Genomic DNA, 21,784 nt, shown 5'->3' on the forward strand with positions numbered 1-21,784 from the left:
GAGACCTCGTGACTGTGACAGCAGCTGCCTTGCAAAGGTTAGGCGTCTTTTTTTTATAGCTCTTGGAAAGAGCTACCTTACTGCAGAGAGACTGCCCCCCTCCCCACACCCTCTTCAAGAACAGGTTGATAGAATTACAAAAAACTAGAAACCTCTAAGACATATATCTTACTTTATGGCTATTTTGGCCTGGGAGCATCGTGTACCTTTGTGCTAACTCTGACTCATGCCATCCCTGTCAGACTCACTATCAAAACAGCTGCCATATATCTCAAGTCACATGATGGTCAAGCTGTTGGCCTGCGCCAGAACAGACAACGTGTGAGTTTCATTGCTGGGGAGCAAAGATGACGTTGCATCACAGCAAGAAAACAATCAATTTTCAATGACCGAATGAATCATAGCATCTTTTTATCAAACTAAACCACTTCAACAACTGTTATGTCTGGATGGCACTAATGTTGTCAACATAAACAGAATCATTAGCTTTCTATTTCAAAAGTAGGCAATGGTGGTCAGTGTGCTGTTGTCTGACTCCAGCAGCTGGACACTGCTCCATGGCAGCAGTTGGAAGTGCGGTGATGAAAGGTTAAACAGGTGTTGTTCATTTTCAAGACTAATTTAGGTCACCAGTTTATGATGTCAGAGATAAGGCCTAGCGTGGATGTCTGTGGTGCTGTTCAAACCAGTGTAGACCCTCCTTAAATGTTTTACAGCACTCTGGCTTTAGCTCAGAGGGAGGTGAATAGAAATCAGAGAAATGACTTCACTAACATTAAACTCACTAATTATGTGCTTAGTGTGAAACTGTACATTCTTGGTCCACTTTAATGTTGGCTAAAATGTAAATCATATGCCTATCAACATAGTAAACTCTGAAAGATTCTTCAGTGGTTCTTTTTAGAACCAAGAACACTCTAAGAACCCTTTGCATGATGTTACGACTCCCAGTCTTAAGTAATTTTCTGGCCTCTGTGTTTTACCTTGTGTTTTCCTATGATGTGCAGGTTTGTGATTGTCCACACGAGGGCGCACTGATGACCACACTCTTGGGAGAGCCACCATCTCGGAGATGTTTAGGGCACTCTCCCCTGTGACTTCACTTGGAAGAACACCTGTCCAGACCAGACCAGCTTTTGAAGAACATAAACCTCCCGTTTTCTGGTTTAAGTGGTGTCTGGTGTTTGGTCTGGCAGCAGGTCTGGAGAGAGCCCACTCTCATTTTCTGTTACGGCCTGACCCTAGATTGGGTCGTAAGAATGAATAAAAGGTGTTTTGCTTGGTGAAATAGTTGTTCAGATTGATGGAGAATGTGCTGTAGATGGTTTTATATAGATCCTTAGAAGCACCAAAAAAGGGTTCTTCTACTGTTACAATGTCTTCTACTATTTTTTTTTTTTAAAACAGGGTAGTATTTGATGTTGTTTTAGCCCTTTTGGAACTGCGAATAGTACAGTTAGTAGGTATTCATACCATCTTTATCATGTTAGCTAAGAAGATAGCATTGGTTGTATATAGTGTAAGTACTTTATTAAATAATAAGCTTCATAAAATGGTTTTCAGTTCCAGTCCTTACTGCTTTCATTGAACTGATAACCTGTATATTGGTTTAGAACTGGTTACTCTCTGTTTTATGAAATAAAAAATAACATTGATAGCATTTCTACTAAGCGTTGTGTTAGATGAGGTATTTTCTACTCTACAATGGTTTAGCATTAGCATAGGTTTTAGCATTCTAGCACACATTGGTTTAGCATTTGTTGGCATTTTCTACACTGGTTTAGCATTATTTGTGGCATTTACTGACATATATTGGTTATAGTGTGTTCTAACAGACCTGGGTTTAGCATTGGCTGTAGAATTTTATAAAATACATTGGTTATACTATTATTGATGGATACTACTGCTTATAGCATTTCCTAGCATCCAAAGCCAAATCAGTCTGTGTCTTTGGAAATGCTGTCCACGTTGGTCACTGTTGGTGTATTTTTTTACACTATTTGAAAACACTGGCGGCTGTATGGTCCTTCACTTTCTGGAAGCTCATGTGCATCTGACTAACTACACATATGTGTTACTTAAGAGTGTGTAAGGGAAGATAGTAAGTATGTGAGAGATGAGTGGGTCATGATGTGCAGAGCTGATTCTGCTCTGGAGGCACATGTTGAAATGATCAGGTATCAAGATGTTTGCTACCAGAATTTAGAGTGATAAAAATGTCCTGAAATCAGAACTGACCTGTAGTGAAAACATGTTAGCTAATAAGAGTGATTAGCATGATGGAAAGAACAGGGTCTTCTCCAGTGCTGTTTTGAATGCCACTGCAGGCTTTTTTGTTGAGCCTAAATCACAATGATGACAATGAGACTTATATAGTTGTAGTAAGAGTCATCACTTGGCTGGAACATCCAGAACAGGCCTGTGTGCTTGTGGAGCCATGTTGGGAAAGACCAAAGTTGTCTTCACATTAGTGACATTTGCATGTTTGTCAACAACCTGGCCTATCAGACACTTTGTTCCTGAAACCTTTGAACAGTTTCACAAGATTCACAAGATTCGCTGTTTTCATTTATGATTTCATTTAGATTATTAAAAATGACCAATGCTGCATGTACCTGTATAAGATGATTGCTAGCATCCTACAGATGTTTAGGTTTCAGCTGATTTGTATGAAAGTGTAAAAATTAAGAGATGTTATATGAGTCCAGAGTGATGAACAGACCTGGAGTTGATTCCATAAAAATTTAGAAAGCTGTAAAACAAATAATAATAAAATTAACATCTATAATGCCTCGAGATCAAATCTTGAGGCAGATAACCTATCAAGGATTTGTTGGAAAAAAATTAATATATTATTTACCGTTTAACAAGATTTAGTTGTAATTATATATTTGTAAAATAACACCAATTATTAATATGACATCTTCCAAACTTCTGGACAGTACTGTTTGTGTATATAAGCATGTGTTATTTACTTTTGCTCAACTTTTGCTGAGTTTTCATGCTGTAGATTAGAGTTTGACAATACTGTCATCTGGTGGTGGCATTTTACATAGCATACTATAATTTAGGAGACTTTAAAGAGCCATTTTTTAAATAATTCTTTTTTACCATATTTATGTTTTTTCATAACAAAAATCCCATCAAATATAATAGAATTTAGAAAAAAAGAAAATAATAATAATAATAATAATAATAGATACACATACATATAAAATAAATAAATAATGGTCACAATACATATCCTGTAACTACTCAATCACAACAGACGGTGGCGGCTACATAAAACAGTCAGAGGTCCATAAGTGGTTCCCATATTTTCTGAAAAATGTCTCCTTTATCTTTCAAGCAGTAAGTAAGTTGTTCCAATTGCAATGTTTCATTCATCGTTTTTTTGAACAGACTGAGTGTTGGAGGCCTTTGTTGATTCCAATTAAGCAAGATGCACTTCTTTGCTATGTGTGATATTAAGCCAATCCTCTTGACAGTTGTGGGATCCAATGTCCTGTCCAGATCGGTACCAAATAGGTACCATATGGGTGCAAAACGTATTGGGATTTCCAAAACCTTAACAGTTAAATCATGTATCTCTTTCCAAAAATGTTTTAATGCCCCACAAAACCAAAAAACATGAATAAATGACCCTAAGCACATTTTACAGCAATGACATCTGGAGGATGAGTTAGGGTATATTTTGTTTAAACGAACTGGGGTGAGGTACATCCTATGTAAGAATTTATAGTTCTGTTCAATTATTTTGTTGCTAGACAATGAGATAAAGACATTCTGACAGATAGTATCCCATTGTTCATCACTGAGAACACATCCCAAATCTTTCTGGCACACACTCTTCAGTGACGTCAAAGAGGAACTATGGTTGTCTAACAAGGTACTATAGAGTAGGGAAATTTTTCCTTTCAATGGCGTGGAACTTTCCAAAATCTCCTCCAAACCGGACAGCCCCAAAGTCAGACGCCCATTCCTCCTCAGTGTAGTAATTAAGTGCCGAATTTGTAGGTATTTATAAAAATCCTGTTTCGGAATTTTAAACTCCAATTTTAAATCTGAAAAAGATTTAAGGAAGCCGTCACTAAACAAGTTCTGAAACTTGTATATACCATATTCTTTCCACTTAATGAATAGGGACTTACCAACTGAAGGCGGCAAATCCGGATTGGAGGATATTGGAGCTAACAAAGATATTTTGCCAAAAGAACCACAGAACTTCTTTACATCTTGCCAAGCCTGAAAAATATTATAAATTACAAATGTTCTTGGCACTGAATGTAATACATTTATATTAGTAATGAATGGTAGGTAATCTAGAGGGGTAGGAAAACAAAGTTCTCCCTCAACATCTGTCCAGCGAGCAGATCCACAGTTCTGTAACCAGCCAATCAAACCCTTCACCTGAGCAGCCCAATAGTATAACTGTAAATCCGGGAGTCCCAATCCCCCTTTTGCTTTGGATTTGGTTAAAGTTTTTAGAGCTATTCTAGGTAGGGATTTCTTCCAGATAAAAGAGCTTATCGATATATTTATGGATCTAAAAAAAATCTTATCCTTAAGTAACAAGGCAATGACTGAAATAAATAACAAAGTCGAGGTAGGACATTCATTTTTATCACATTGATTCGTCCAAGGAATGAGATGGGAAGCAGATGCCAGTGTTCAAATTCCTCCTTGATTCTTTGAAGTAATGGGGTATAGTTTATATGAGATAAGCCTTTAAGCTTAGGGGACACATTCACACACAGATACTTAAATCCTTCCTGTGCCCAAGCAAAGGGTGATGTACTCTTGAGTTCACTAGATACTGGGGAGCTTAATAAACATGCATTGGATTTTGTTAAATTAACTTTATAACCTGATATCTTTCCAAATGTATTTATAAGATCCAATACTGCTGGAATTGATTGCTCTGGGCTGGTCAAGAACAACATAATATCATCTGCATACAATGATATCCTGTTGTCCATCTTTCCAATAGTAATTCCTGAAATTTGTCCACTCGTCCGTATGGCTGCTGCAAATGGTTCGACAGCCAAGTTAAATAAATATGGGGATAGTGGGCAGCCTTGACGGCAGCCCCTAGACAAGTCAAACTTTTCGGAAAGGGAGCCATTTACACATATTTGGGATTGGGGTTTACTATACATAGATTTAATCCACCCAACAAATCTATCACCAAAATTTAATTTCTTTAGGACGGAGAATAAGTATGGCCACTCAACCCTATCGAACGCTTTTTCAGCATCAAGTGATATTAATAACACTGGTTGTGCATGTAGGGCCGAGTAGTCAATTATATTTAATAATCTCCTAATATTGTCTGAAGCATACCGGGCCTTCACAAAACCAGTCTGATCTGGATCAATAAGCTGGGGGAGTAAAGCTTCTAATCTATGGGCAAATAGTTTAGATATAATCTTGAAGTCAACTGGGAGTAATGAAATTGGTCGATAAGAGGCACAGTCTGTATCATCCTTATCTTTTTTTGTGTATTAACGATATCACCGCTGTCCTCATCGACTCCAGAAGAGTTCCGTTTTCAAAAAAGTCTGCAAGCATGGGCATAAAAAGGCGTTCAATTTGAGGCCAAAAGGCCTTATAGAATTCTACAGGATAGCCGTCCATTCCTGGAGCTTTTCCAGAGGACAGTGACATGATTGCCTGCAACACCTCCTCTGCAGTAAATGGAGAGGTCAAACGTTCCTTGTCATCTTCAGAAATTGAGGGTAGATGTATATTTTCTAAAAATGCACAGATATCTGGTTCTGGGGGATTTTCTGATGTGTATAACTGTGTGTAGAAGTCAAGAAATGAGGACTGTAGTGATTGTATATCATATTTTAATTGACCTGTTTTGTTGCGTATACATTTTATAGTGCGATCGGAACGTTCTTTTTTAAGCTGATATGCTAGGAGCCTACTAGGTTTATTACCATATTCATAGTAATGTTGTTTAGTGAAAAATATAAGTTTTTTAACATGTTCAGTTTGAATAGAATTAAGGCTACTACTAACAGACTTTAGTTTCCTGAAATTTTCATCTGTAGGTGACTGTTTATGCGATTGTTCCAAATTAAGAAGCTCCTTTTTAAGTTGCTCTGATTTTTTAATTGCTAGCTTTTTCTTAGCAGAAGTATATGAAATCAGCTGTCCTCTAATCACAGCCTTAGCTGCGTCCCAGATTACAGCAGGGGTGACAGGGGAGGTTGCATTATCCTGTCTATACTGTTCCAGCCAAAGTCTAATATTATCGCAGGCTTCTGTGTTTGTAAGAAGTGAAGAGTTAAACTTCCAATACTTAGTTTGGTATGTCTGCTGAGCAAGAGAGAGTTGGAGGTAAACCGGTGAATGATCCGATATAAGGATAGATCCTATACTACAAGAGATGACTGAAGAAAGATAATTTTTACGTAGAAGAAAAAAGTCCAATCTGGAATATGTTTTGTGCCTGGCTGAGTAAAAAGTATAGTCTTTTGACGTGGAATTGAATTCTCTCCATACATCAACAAGGCCTGCTTCTCTAGAGGCCACACTTAAGGTCCTTGATGCATTAGGGTTAGATGTTAACATTGAAGACTTATCTAGATTACTATCCATGCAACAATTAAAATCCCCAGCAATTATTCCGAAGTCTGAGGTGTACTGACTGAACAATGTGATCTTATCTGTCATAAATTTAGGGCAGTCCTCATTTGGTGCATAGATATTGAGCAATGAAAATTCTTGACCATATAGGAGCCCACGAACCAATACATACCTACCCTCACAGTCAGTGATTTGTTCTTTAAAAATAAAAGGAAGCTTTTTATGAATGAGTATTGCTGTTCCCCTTTTGTTACTTGTGAAGCCTGAAAAATAAACTTGTCCCACCCAATCTCTCTTAAGCTTTTTGTGCTCTTCGCTGGACAGATGCGTCTCCTGTAGGAAGGCAATCTCTGCCTTCTCCCTTTTCAGAAACGTAAGCACTCTTTTACGCTTAATTGGGTGACCTAGACCTCTGACATTAAATGTCATCACATTAAGGATGTGAGCCATAATGAAATTTGTATGTCATGTTGATAATGGTTGACCATTTGGGGGAAAAAAAAAAAATCCCACCCCACTCCCCAAAGCAAAAGCCTTGTCCCCAGGTGACAAGACAGCCCTCTGTTAACAAATAGAGCCTCAACTAGACTGGCACACAGCAAACGCCCCCCCAACACTGCACAATGTACCTGAATTATTATCTAATTATTTTAAAGAAAGAGTGCCTATTTCCCAGAGCTAACAGTTCTGCAGGAAAGCAGACACATACAACCATTGCTAAAGGAGAAATGCAGGCCAAGCAAACTTGCTACGCTTAGAAACAAAACGACATTATCCTATCCAAAAAACTGAACACTAAACCTCACAAGAACCTTCTGTAGCTTCAGCCTGCAATGTCCGGTCCCACTGATCACTGTAACATAGTTACATCATAATTCAGTCAAGCTTAGTTTGGGATAATACGCTTATACTTATGTTTATCAGTGTGAACTCTCACCCCTTCTCCCTAAAGACCACTCAGTCTACCTGGCACTGGTATTATGGTAGAAATCTTCGGCTTCTTGCGGTGATGCGAACAGCTGGATCTTCCCGCGGTGTAGCACCCTCAACTTACACGGGTGATGATGGAACCCGCGGAAAGTCCCCATATCAATGAAGAACTTCTTGACGCCGTCGAACTCGCGCCTCCGTCTGATGGTTTCTGCAGAGAGATACTGGGCAAATGAGAGTTTGGTTCCATCATATGTGATGTCTCGTTGCCTTGTGGTACGTAGGACGAATTCTTTGTCTTGAAATTTGAGGAAACGGATAAGAACCGCTCGGTTGCGGTGAGGTCTAGCAGGTGCCAGGGTACGGTGCACTCTTTCCAGTATGAAGGATCTGTCGGACCCCAGGTCCAACCATTTGGGAAGCATGTCGTGCACAAAATGTAAGAGGCTGCGACTACCTTCAGCTCCCTCCTTAAGACCGAGCACCCGAATGTTCTTCCTCCTCGCGCGGTTCTCCAAGTCGTCCGTCTTTGCCTCCAGGTACACGAGCCGCTTTGTAGCTGAAGCCAACGCTGACTCGGCGTTTCTTCGGCCGCTAGTATACGGGCTTCGGCTTCCTCCATGCATTTTCTGTTGGCCGTGACGTCTCCTTTGATGTCAGCTAGCTTGTTTTCTATCACCGTGACAGAGTTCGGCAAGTCGCCCAGGCGGTTGTCTATTCCGTCGAGCTTGGACCCAAACTCAGAACGGTTAGCACCTCAGCTACACTCGCCATGCCGTTAGCCTCGGTATCCTCAGCCGACGGCGTCGTTTTCGCAAGTCGCGAGCTTGTCTTGCGTGCTTTAGTGAAAACGTCGCATTCCCTGACTGACAAAGGATTTGACATAATCAAAGCCGAGTAGTGGGTCAACTTTGTAAATGTTTGGGGTAGTTTTTGTGCGAAATTGAGAGGAGTCCCTACACTATGCAACCATCCTCGCCAGGGTCACGTGAGCCCCCCTTTTAAAGAGCAATTTTTTAGTGTTGCATAAGACAATATGGGTTGCTCTTCACAGAAACTGTGTTGCTATAATCATTAATGTGAACTGTCAGAATTGAATTTATGCCTGATAATGTGTATAATTTATGCATATTTGTAAACACTATAGATTTAGAGGAAAATCTTATTGCAAGGTAAAGTCCAGGTCCATGTCATCTAAAATGCCAAGACCTAGTATAAAAATGATAATTTAACATGCGTATACACACACACACACACACACACACACACACACACACACACACACACACACACACATATCATATGGGTATATATATATATACAATGATTTTAAACCTGTTAATACTACGTACTATGGACTTTACTTTGCATTAAGATTTGCTATACATGTAAGAATAACTGCGCTGCATATTTGAAAAAGCACTGTAACTTAGGTCACATATGCTCTTGATATAGCTTTAGTCAGGACTTCACACAAGGATACTATATCACAAAGTCCAAAACCACATACCACATTCTAAACACTATGTCAAAATAGTACACCATCATTAGTAGCCATGGCTGGATCTGCCATGTGGGCGATGATTGCTCTAGGGGCACCAAAAGATCTCTCCAAAAAGGTGCACGTTTTAATTAATTTTAAATATCAGTTCATGTAAATCAGTTCAAATAAACATTCAGTTGACTGCACACCACACTGAATACTGTCTAGTAATTCAGTCATAAATATTGAAATGGCATCATTATTGTGGGTGACTTGAAGTCAAGCCAAGTCAAGTCAAAGTTTGTTTATATAGCGCTTTTTACAACAGGTGTTGTCACAAAGCAGCTTTACAGAAATATCTGGGTCTGAGCCCCCATGAGCGTCGCCAGTGACGACAGTGGCAAGGAAAAACTCCCTAAGAGCAAGAGGAAGAAACCTTGAGAGGAACCAAGACTCAAAAGGGGAGCCCATCCTCCTCTGGTCAAGCTTTGATTTGATCATTATATCCTCAATTCATCCATCATTGTTGATCGCTATTCCAGACAGTAGCAGTTGGGAGAGCCGAGAATCCCAGATGACCCTGTCCCCTGCAACTTCCTTCAGCTCCAGCTCATTCCCGGGGACCCCAAGCGGCTCCCAGGCCAACTTGGAGACATAATCCCTCTAGCAGGTCCTAGGACGACCCCGTGGTCTTGTCCTGGTAGGCCGTGCCTGGAACACCCCCACCGGGAGGCGTCCAGGGGTCATCCGGATCAGATGCCCGAACCACCTCAGCTGGCTCCTCTCAATGCGGAGGAGTAGCGGCTCTACTCTGAGCTCCTTCCAGATGACCGAGCTCCTCACTCTATCGCCTAGCGTGTAGCCCGCCAACCGACGAAGAGGCTCATTTCCGCCGCTTGTATTCGCAATCTCGTTCTTTCAGTCATTACCCACAGCTTATGACCATAGGTGAGGGTTGGGATGTAGATCGACCGGTAAACAGAGAGCTTCGCCTTTTGGCTCAACTCCCTCTTCACCACTTCACCACTCTTCACCGGTACAGTGACCGCATTACTACTGCCGCCTGTCCCAGCCTGCGGCCAATCTCACGATCCCTCTTCCCGTCACTCATGAACAAGACCCCAAGATACTTAAACTCCTCCACCTGGGGCAGGTCCTTTCCCCTTACCTGGAGTGGGAATGCCATCCTTTTCCGGGCCAAGACCATGGACTCAGACTTGCAGGTGCTGATCCGCATACCAACCGCTTCACACTCAGCTGCCAACCGTCCATGTGATTCCGCCAAAAGAACAACATCATCTGCAAATAGCAGAGACGCCACCCTCCGGCCTCCACACATAATGCCCTCCTGACCCCGGCTACGCCCTGACTCCACATTGTTCCTCCTCAATCTGAGGTTCAACTATCGGTTGGAGTCTCCTTTCCAGCACCTTTGCATAGACTTTCCCAGGGAGGCTGAGCAGTGTGATACCCTGATAATTGGCACACACCTTCCGGTCCCCCTTTTTAAAAATAGGGACTACCACCCCAGTCTGCCAGTCCAAGGGTACTGTTCCCGAGGTCCATGCAATATTGCAGAGGCGTGTTAGCCATGACAGCCCCACAATATCCAGAGCCTTAAGCATTTCTGGACAAATCTCATCCACCCCTGGTGCCTTGCCACTGAGGAGCTTACAAACTACCTCAGTGACCTCCACCAGGGAAATGGAACTTGACACCCCAGAAGCCTCTGGCCCTGACTCCCGTGAGGGAGGCACGTCTCCCGGATTAAGAAGTTCCTCAAAGTGCTCCTTCCACTGACTGACAATATCCTCATTCGAAGTCAGAGTTTCTCCACCCTTGCCGAATACAGCTTGGACACAGCCACCCCGGCACTGTGGGTGGAGGTGAGCCCAACTATATCTAATTGGTACCTCTCAACCTCCTGCACAAGTTCCGGGTCATTGCGGCAGCCTTACGGCAGCACGACTTCAATCGTCTTCAATCTGCCCAAGTTCAGCCACGTCACCCCATTGCTGCGCTCCCTTCACTGGCTTCCTGTAGCTGCGCGCATCAGATTTATAAACCTAATTCTTGCCTATAAAGCCAAAAATGGACCAGCCCCTACCTACTTGATGGCAATGGTGAAATCTCGAACTGTACAACGAGCCCTTTGAGCTTCGAGTACAGCTCGGCTTGACCCGCCATCCTTCAAGGCACACGGAAGACAAGCGTCGAGAATGTTCTCTGTACTGGCACCCAGGTGGTGGAATGAACTCAGAACAGCAGAGTCTCTTGCTGTCTTCAAACGCAGACTGAAGACTCATCTCTTTACACAGCACTTAAATGAGCATTGAACTATAAGCTGCACTTTTTTATTGTACTGCACTCTGTATTGTAGTTTATTGTATTGTATCCTATTGTTATTGTATAGCATTGAATGGCACAGAGTTCTGCGTTCAACTCTGGTTCTTTTTCTCTTGGTGTCTGCAGTGACTGTGTTTCTAGCAGTATCTGAGCTCAGGACTGTCTTTTTCTCTAAGCTATTGGTAACTAGCAAAGATACTTTCTCTAGATTGACAAAGCACTTCTTGTAAGTCGCTCTGGATAGGCCACCTAGGGCCTCCCCGCAATCTCCCACTGCCAATATGGCACTGCACCGCTCCCCCATGCTGGACCTTGCGGGTGGTGGCCCCACATGGCCTCCTCACGTTGCCTCTTTGGGCTGCCCGGCCACCTGGCGCTTGCCGTGGAACACTACCCCCAGGCCTGGCTCCAGGGGTAGGTCCCGGTGACCCTTTCCCGGGCAGGGTACACGGTTTTTTGTCTTAAGAAGTTCCTCAAAGTGCTCCTTCCACCGACCAACAATATCCTCATTCGAAGTCAGTTTCTCCACCTGTCGTTCCTTGACACTTGTTTGACCACCAAGCCTAAGTTCTATCTATGGCTTGTAAAATAAAACGAATTCAATTTGTTTGTTGAAAGAAAATAAAAAGAATCGAACGAACTAAGAAATACGAGAAGACTCTTCAGAATTCAGAAGTGCAGGTCCTTTATTTCTTGAGCATGGACAATGTTTTCCAAAGGCCGTTGGATGACACTCCCAAATATACAGAGTTTGTACACATTTTATACCCTCGGTGAAGGTGGGGTGACATCGCCCCACCTCTTTTTTGTCATCTCCTGACTTCACAAAACAACCATTATATCCAAATTGACCTTCATATGTCTATCAAATAGGGTCTTGTGTGAACCATTATCTCCAAGTCTAGTCTGAATCCTTTTTAAAAAACATTGTGCCAGGCGCATGCTGGTACTTTTCCATCTCGGCTTTTGGCCTTGAAAGGTTCACAAGTTCACTCTCTCCCTATAAAGTATCTGTCTTCTCTCTTACACCCTACTGAGGAAGCTTGTTTTAGGGCACTTGCTCCAATGTGCTTAGGCCTTATTTATGATCTATCCTGTATAATACATGGCATTTTAATTTTGAGAATCTTTAATTTACATCATTCCCCCTTTCGCGACATATAGTCGCGAACCATACATCTTCTGTGTTTATATATGCTTATAATAGCTATCAAGTGATTAAATGTTTCTGTTTGTGATTCTTGGATAAATGATTCTGTTGATAAATGTGTCTGTTTCTAAATACAGTTTACTACATCTTACCATTCCTCCCAAATACATCTACCTTCCCAAGTCTGCTAAAAAGGAAAGAAAATCAGTATATTGTATGATATTACAGGAAGCTAGTAATATGTCAGTACACAATCCAAATAGGATGGCAATAATACATTTGGAATAGCTGGTAATGGACATCCTGTCCTGGGTGACTTAAAGAGTCAATCAGGAGGGTGGCCGGCACAGCATGTGCTTTAGCCAAACACTCGTCCCACGCTAGTCCTCACAAGGATAGCGTACACAGAACTCAATCCCCATTCTCAGGGGCAGATGGCATGCTTCAGTTGAATTGTCAGTCACCCGAGCCCACATGCTCATGTCAAACTGCTCAGGTCTGTAGCCTTTTCTTCACACCCGAAACCAGTCTTTTAGTGTTAAACAACAATATGCCAATTCCTGGGCAGGGTACACAATTTTTTGTGCACGATATGCATGGAGAAACTTTGGATGGTGTTAGTCTGGGTCTTCACTCCAGACCTGTTTGCCCTGGGAGACCCTACCAGGAGCATATTGCTCCCGACGACTTAGCTCTGAAGATCCTTAGACCACACAAGCCCTTCCGCCACGACAAGGCCCCGATCCAGGAAGGGATCATTATATCCTGTAAAATGTAATTACTGAAATGTAGCCAAAGTCAGTTAGAATGGTTTAATGTAAAAGTTAACTAAAGAAGCTGATTCAGAATTTTTTACATTGGTGCGGACAGAAAACGAGATACAGTATCATACCACAAATATAGATTTTGTTTAGTATCCAAAATAAATAGTGAACCTCTAAATGTGAGTTTCGATATGTTATGTTTATTATGGTGAAATCATTGTAAATAAAAAAATAAATATAATTAATTTAAAAATATGTGAAAATTGCTATAGAATTACAAAAAAATAGAAACCTGTAAGACATATCGCTTACATTATGGCTATTTTGGCCTGGGAGCATCGTGTACCTTTGTGCTAACTCTGACTCATGCCATCCCTGTCAGACTCACTATCAAAACAGCTGCCATATATCTCAAGTCACATGATGGTCAAGCTGTTGGCCTGCGCCAGAACAGACAACGTGTGAGTTTCATTGCTGGGGAGCAAAGATGACGTTGCATCACAGCAAGAAAACAATCAATTTTCAATGACCGAATGAATCATAGCATCTTTTTATCAAACTAAACCACTTCAACAACTGTTATGTCTGGATGGCACTAATGTTGTCAACATAAACAGAATCATTAGCTTTCTATTTCAAAAGTAGGCAATGGTGGTCAGTGTGCTGTTGTCTGACTCCAGCAGCTGGACACTGCTCCATGGCAGCAGTTGGAAGTGCGGTGATGAAAGGTTAAACAGGTGTTGTTCATTTTCAAGACTAATTTAGGTCACCAGTTTATGATGTCAGAGATAAGGCCTAGCATGGATGTCTGTGGTGCTGTTCAAACCAGTGTAGACCCTCCTTAAATGTTTTACAGCACTCTGGCTTTAGCTCAGAGGGAGGTGAATAGAAATCAGAGAAATGACTTCACTAACATTAAACTCACTAATTATGTGCTTAGTGTGAAACTGCATTCTTGGTCCACTTTAATGTTGGCTAAAATGTAAATCATATGCCTATCAACATAGTAAACTCTTAAAAAGATTCTTCAGTGGTTCTTTTTAGAACCAAGAACACTCTAAGAACCCTTTGCATGATGTTACGACTCCCAGTCTTAAGTAATTTTCTGTGTCTTTCTGTGGCCTCTGTGTTTTACCTTGTGTTTTCCTATGATGTGCAGGTTTGTGATTGTCCACACGAGGGCGCACTGATGACTCTTGGGAGAGCCACCATCTCGGAGATGTTTAGGGCACTCTCCCCTGTGACTTCACTTGGAAGAACACCTGTCCAGACCAGACCAGCTTTTGAAGAACATAAACCTCCCATTTTCTGGTTTAAGTGGTGTCTGGTGTTTGGTCTGGCAGCAGGTCTGGAGAGAGCCCACTCTCATTTTCTGTTACGGCCTGACCCTAGATTGGGTCGTAAGAATGAATAAAAGGTGTTTTGCTTGGTGAAATGGTTGTTCAGATTGATGGAGAATATGCTGTAGATGGTTTTATATAGAACCTTAGAAGCACCAAAAAAGGGTTCTTCTACTGTTACAATGTCTTCTACTATTTTTTTTAAAACAGGGTAGTATTTGATGTTGTTTTAGCCCTTTTGGAACTGCGAATAGTACAGTTAGGTATTCATACCATCTTTATCATGTTAGCTAAGAAGATAGCATTGGTTGTATATAGTGTAAGTACTTTATTAAATAATAAGCTTCATAAAATGGTTTTCAGTTCCAGTCCTTACTGCTTTCATTGAACTGATAACCTGTATATTGGTTTAGAACTGGTTACTCTCTGTTTTATGAAATAAAAAATAACACTGATAGCATTTCTACTAAGCGTTGTGTTAGTTGAGGTATTTTCTACTCTACAATGGTTTAGCATTAGCATAGGTTTTAGCATTCTAGCACACATTGGTTTAGCATTTGTTGGCATTTTCTACACTGGTTTAGCATTATTTGTGGCATTTACTGACATATATTGGTTATAGTGTGTTCTAACAGACCTGGGTTTAGCATTGGCTGTAGAATTTTATAAAATACATTGGTTATACTATTATTGATGGATACTACTGCTTATAGCATTTCCTAGCATCCAAAGCCAAATCAGTCTGTGTCTTTGAAAATGCTGTCCACGTTGGTCACTGTTGGTGTATTTTTTTACACTATTTGAAAACACTGGCGGCTGTATGGTCCTTCACTTTCTGGAAGCTCATGTGCATCTGACTAACTACACATATGTGTTACTTAAGAGTGTTAAAGGGAAGATAGTAAGTATGTGAGAGATGAGTGGGTCATGATGTGCAGAGCTGATTCTGCTCTGGAGGCACATGTTGAAATGATCAGGTATCAAGATGTTTGCTACCAGAATTTAGAGTGATAAAAATGTCCTGAAATCAGAACTGACCTGTAGTGAAAACATGTTAGCTAATAAGAGTGATTAGCATGATGGAAAGAACAGGGTCTTCTCCAGTGCTGTTTTGAATGCCACTGCAGGCTTTTTTGTTGAGCCTAAATCACAATGATGACAATGAGACTTATATAGTTGTAGTAAGAGTCATCACTTGGCTGGAACATCCAGAACAGGCCTGTGTGCTTGTGGAGCCATGTTGGGAAAGACCAAAGTTGTCTTCACATTAGTGACATTTGCATGTTTGTCAACAACCTGGCCTATCAGACACTTTGTTCCTGAAACCTTTGAACAGTTTCACAAGATTCACAAGATTCGCTGTTTTCATTTATGATTTCATTTAGATTATTAAAAATGACCAATGCTGCATGTACCTGTATAAGATGATTGCTAGCATCCTACAGATGTTTAGGTTTCAGCTGATTTGTATGAAAGTGTAAAAATTAAGAGATGTTATATGAGTCCAGAGTGATGAACAGACCTGGAGTTGATTCCATAAAAATTTAGAAAGCTGTAAAACAAATAATAATAAAATTAACATCTATAATGCCTCGAGATCAAATCTTGAGGCAGATAACCTATCAAGGATTTGTTGGAAAAAAATTAATACAGTATATTATTTATTGTTTAACAAGATTTAGCTGTAATTATATATTTGTAAAATAACACCAATTATTAATATGACAACTTCCAAACTTCTGGACAGTACTGTTTGTGTATATAAGCATGTGTTATTTACTTTTGCTCAACTTTTGCTGAGTTTTCATGCTGTAGATTAGAGTTTGACAATACTGTCATCTGGTGGTGGCATTTTACATAGCATACTATAATTTAGGAGACTTTAAAGAGCCATTTTAACTGTTGCATAAGACAATATGGGTTGCTCTTAACAGAAACTGTGTTGCAATAATCATTAATGTGAACCGTCAAAATTGAATTTATGCCTGATAATGTGTATAATTTATGCATATTTGTAAACACTATAGATTTAGAGGAAAATCTTATTGCAAGGTAAAGTCCAGGTCCATGTCATCTAAAATGCCAATATATATATATATATATATATATATATAATAGTATAAAAAATATATACCTCTGTGTGATGTAACATTATGATTTTAAACCTGTTAATACTACATACTATGGACTTTACTTTGCATTAAGATTTGCTATACATGTAAGAATAACTGCGCTGCATATTTGAAAAAGCACTGTAACTTAGGTCACATATGCTCTTGATATAGCTTTAGTCAGGACTTCACACAAGGATACTATATCACAAAGTCCAAAACCACATACCACATTCTAAACACTATGTCAAAATAGTACACCATCATTAGTAGCCATGGCTGGATCTGCCATGTGGGCGATGATTGCTCTAGGGGCACCAAAAGATCTCTCCAAAAAGGTGCACGTTTTAATTAATTTTAAATATCAGTTCATGTAAATCAGTTCAAATAAACATTCAGTTGACTGCACACCACACTGAATACTGTCTAGTAATTCAGTCATAAATATTGAAATGGCATCATTATTGTGGGTGACTTGAAGTCAAGCCAAGTCAAGTCAAAGTTTGTTTATATAGCGCTTTTTACAACAGGTGTTGTCACAAAGCAGCTTTACAGAAATATCTGGGTCTGAGCCCCCATGAGCGTCACCAGTGACGACAGTGGCAAGGAAAAACTCCCTAAGAGCAAGAGGAAGAAACCTTGGGAGGAACCAAGACTCAAAAGGGGAGCCCATCCTCCTCTGGTCAAGCTTTGATTTGATCATTATATCCTCAATTCATCCATCATTGTTGATCGCTATTCCAGACAGTAGCAGTTGGGAGAGCCGAGAATCCCAGATTACCCTGTCCCCCGCAACTTCCTCCAGCTCATTCCCAGGGACCCCAAGCCGCTCCCAGGCCAACTTGGAGACATAATCCCTCCAGCGGGTCCTAGGACGACCCCGTGGTCTTGTAGGCCGTGCCTGAAACACCCCCACCGGGAGGTGTCCAGGGGGCATCCGGATCAGATGCCTGAACCACCTCAGCTGGCTCCTCTCAATGCGGAGGAGTAGCGGCTCTACTCTGAGCTCCTTCCGGATGACCGAGCTCCTCACTCTATCGCCTAGCGTGTAGCCCGCCACCCGACGAAGAAAGCTCATTTCCGCCGCTTGTATTTGCGATCTCGTTCTTTCAGTCATTACCCACAGCTTATGACCATAGGTGAGGGTTGGGATGTAGATCGACCGGTAAACAGAGAGCTTCGCCTTTTGGCTCAACTCACTTTTCACCACTACAGTTCGGTACAGTGACCGCATTACTACTGCCGCCTGTCCCAGCCTACGGCCAATCTCATGATTGGATTCAATTTCCCTCTTCCCGTCACTCGTGAGCAAGACCTCAAGATACTTAAACTCCTCCACCTGGGGCAGGTCCTTTCCCCTTACCTGGAGTGGGCATGCCATCCTTTTCCGGGCCAAGACCATGGACTCAGACTTGCAGGTGCTGATCCGCATACCAACTGTTTCACACTCAGCTGCCAACCGCTCCAGCGAGTGCTGGAGGCATCCATGTAATTCCGGCCTCCACACATAATGCCCTCCTGACCCCAGCTACACCCTGACACTCTGTCCATGAATATCACGAACAAGAGTGGAGACAGAGCACAACCCTGGTGGAGTCCAACGCTAACACTGGAAGAGTCTGACTTAATGCCGAGTATACGGACACAGCTCTCACTGTGGAGGACCTCCCACAAAATATCTCGAGGAACATGGTCATAAGCCTTCTCCAAGTACACAAAACACATGTAGATTGGGTTGGCAAACTCCCATGCCCCCTCAACAGTCTGTGAGAGGGTGAAAAACTGATCCATTGTTCCACGGCCGGGACGGAATCCACATTGTTCCTCCTCAATCTGAGGTCCAACTATCGGTTGGAGTCTTCTTTCCAGCACCTTTGCATAGACTTTCCCAGGGAGGCTGAGCAGTGTGATACCCCGACAATTGGCACACACCCTCCGGTCCGCCTTTTTAAAAATAGGGACTACCACCCCAGTCTGCCAATCCTAGGGTACTGTTCCCGAGGTCCATGCAATATTGCAGAGGCGTGTTAGCCATGACAGCCCCACAATATCCAGAGCCTTAAGCATTTCTGGATGAATCTCATCCACCCAAGGTGCCTTGCCACTGAGGAGCTTACCAACTACCTTAGTGACCTCCACCAGAGAAATGGAACTTGACACCCAAGAAGCCTATGGCCCTGACTCCCGTGAGGGAGGCACGTCTCCCAGATTAAGAAGTTCCTCAAAGTGCTCCTTCCACCGACCGACAATATCCTCATTCGAAGTCAGAGTTTCTCCACCCTTGCCGAATACAGCTTGGACGCAGCCATCCCGACCCCTCCTGAGTCGCTGGACAGTTGTCCAGAACCTCTTTGAGGCTGAATGAAAGTCTTTTTCCAAGGCCTCGCCAAACTCCTCCCATGTCCTGGATTTTGCTTCTGCCACCATTGCAGCTGACACCTTTTTTGCCTGTCGGTACCTATCTGCTGAATCGGGAGTCCTTCGGGCCAACCAGTCCCTAAAGGCCTCTTTCTTCATCTTGACGGCCTCCCTCACCACTGGTGTCCACCAGGAGGTTCTTGGGTTACTGCCCCAACAGGCACCCACAAGCTTTTGGCCACAGCTACGCCTGGCAGCTTCCACAATGGAGGATTTGAACAGGGTCCATTCAGACTCCATGTCCCCTACCTCCCCCGGGACGTGAGAAAAGCTCTCCCGGAGATGGGAGTTGAAATCATTCAGAACAGGGGCCTCTGAAAGTCGTTCCCAGCACACCCTCACTATTCGCTTGGGCCTACCGGATCTGACCATCAGTCTTCCCTGCCATCTGATCCAACTCACCACCAGATGGTGATCAGTTGACAGCTCAGCACCTCTCTTCACCCTAGTGTCCAGAACATATGGTCCCAAGTCAGATGAAACAACAACAAAGTCGATCATTGACCTTTGACCCAAGGAGCTCTGGTACCATGTACACTTATGAACATCCTGTTCGAACTTGGTGTTCGTTATGGACAATCCATGCCTGGCGCAGAAGTCCAATAACATTTCACCATTCGGGTTTATATCGGGCAGGCCGTTCTTCCCAATCACGCCTCTCCAGGTCTCCCAGTCATTGCCAAAGTGAGCATTGAAGTCTCCCAGTAGGACTATGGAGTCTGTAGACGGGACCCTTTCCAGAACCCCGCCCACTCGCTCCAAGAAGGCTGAATACTCTGACGTGTTGTTTGGTGCATAGGCACAGACAACAGTCAAAGTTTTCCTCTTTGCGATTTTAATTCGCATTGAGGCGACCCTCTCGTCCACCGGGACAAACTCCTACTGCATGGTCACCAGCTGGGGACTTGTGAGTATCCCCACACCCGCCCGGCGCCTCTCACCCTGTGCAACCCCTGAGTAGGAGAGAGACCAACCCCCATCCAGGAGTTTGGTGCCAGAACCGACACTGTGGGTGGAGTTGAGCCCAACTATATCTAATTGGTACCTCTCAACCTCCTGCACAAGTTCTGGCTCCTTCCCCCCCAGTGAGGTTACATTCCATGTACCAAGAGCTAGTTTCTGCTGCAGGGGCCTAGGCCACCTAGGGCCTCCCCGCAATCTCCCACTGCCAATATGGCACTGCACCACATTTTTTGTGCACGATATGCATGGAGAAACTTTGGATCATGTTAGTCTGGGTCTTCACTCCGGACCTGTTTGACCTGGGAGACCCTACCAGGAGCATATTGCTCCCGACGACTTAGCTCTGAAGATCCCTAGACCACACAAGCCCTTCCGCCACGACAAGGCCCCGATCAAGGAAGGGATCATTATATCCTGTAAAATGTAATTACTGAAATGTAGCCAAAGTCAGTTAGAATGGTTTAATGTAAAAGTTAACTAAAGAAGCTGATTCTGAATTTTTTACAGTGGTGCGGACAGAAAACGAGATACAGTATCATACCACAAATATAGATTTTGTTTAGTATCCAAAATAAATAGTGAACCTCTAAATGTGTGTTTCTATATGTTATGTTTATTATGGTGAAATCATTGTAAATAAAAATAATTAATTTAAAAATATGTGAAAATTGCTATCAACTAATGTCTCGGGCATCGACCATTTCATATAATAGCCTTAGTACTGTGAACCATTCTGATTCAGTTTCTCTAAAACAGAGCATGTCGCATCAAATGACTTTGTTTACTTCTTAAAGATGTATTCATGCTGACATTTTGAAAAAAGAAAAGGTCCACTTTAAATTTGGTGGACAGCAGCATCTATGTGGGTAAAATTCAGAGAAAATAAACAAATATTCAGTGTAGACTGTGACATTAGTGAGTTAGATGCCCTCTCACAGACATACTTGGCAGATCTTGATAAGGCCTTAGCTAAGGAGCTGTTTTGTGAGAATGTTCTTTTCTTTCTGAGACCGGGTGTGAACAGTTTATGCATTTGGGTGCAAAGTGTTCTCCAAGAGAGGAGGACAGTGTTAGATGGTGGGTTACCCCTGTGCCCATACAAGGAGTGAGCGAGGAGGCCTAGACTTCTTCCACTGTACAGAAAACACACGCAGCAATGTAAACACAGACAGAGGCTCTGTTAATTCACGCATGAGATATGACAATCACTAACTTAGCCCAGCGATTTAGAATGAAAAATAGTTACAGAATGCCCATCATATGATTAGTTTCCCTTCTAAATTAAAGGTTATTTTAATCTTTTCTTCAGGGCAGGCAAGACGAATAAATTAAAAGGCCAAAAATATCACTCTTACTTCTTTAGCACTGTCAGATAAAGAGTATTTAAAGTCCTGTTTAAATACTGAGTGAGAGGGGAGAATCAAGCTGCTTCAGGTCTGAAAAATCCACAGGTGCTTATTTCTGTCCATCCTTCCATTTACATTTACAGCATTTGGCTGATTCTCTTATCCAGAGCGACTTACAATTTGACCATTTATATACAGGTAGACGAAGGTGATGTTAGTGTAGGGAGCTTACCCAGGTGGGGGATTGAACCCTAGTCTACAGCATAGCAGGCAGAGGTGTTAACCACTACACTACACCAACCACTTCCCCTGTGAGAGTGGAAAAGCTATGGGTCT

The 21,784-nt window shown here is 42.2% G+C and overlaps 2 long non-coding RNA genes across 2 annotated transcripts; both read left to right on the forward strand.

Annotated features, from left to right (window-relative positions):
* Positions 1-652: 652 nt before the first annotated feature.
* On the forward strand, positions 653-1,288 carry LOC108441112. The gene is made up of 2 exons (XR_001858906.2): positions 653-741; positions 1,008-1,288. It is a non-coding gene; the product is annotated as an uncharacterized LOC108441112 (long non-coding RNA).
* A 12,784-nt stretch (positions 1,289-14,072) lies between these two features.
* LOC108441113 lies at positions 14,073-14,705 on the forward strand. Its single transcript, XR_001858907.2, has 2 exons — positions 14,073-14,151; positions 14,430-14,705. It is a non-coding gene; the product is annotated as an uncharacterized LOC108441113 (long non-coding RNA).
* Positions 14,706-21,784: the final 7,079 nt, after the last annotated feature.

Source organism: Pygocentrus nattereri, chromosome 28, assembly GCF_015220715.1.
Source record: "Pygocentrus nattereri isolate fPygNat1 chromosome 28, fPygNat1.pri, whole genome shotgun sequence".
In the NCBI taxonomy this organism is placed as follows: Eukaryota; Metazoa; Chordata; class Actinopteri; order Characiformes; family Serrasalmidae; genus Pygocentrus; species Pygocentrus nattereri.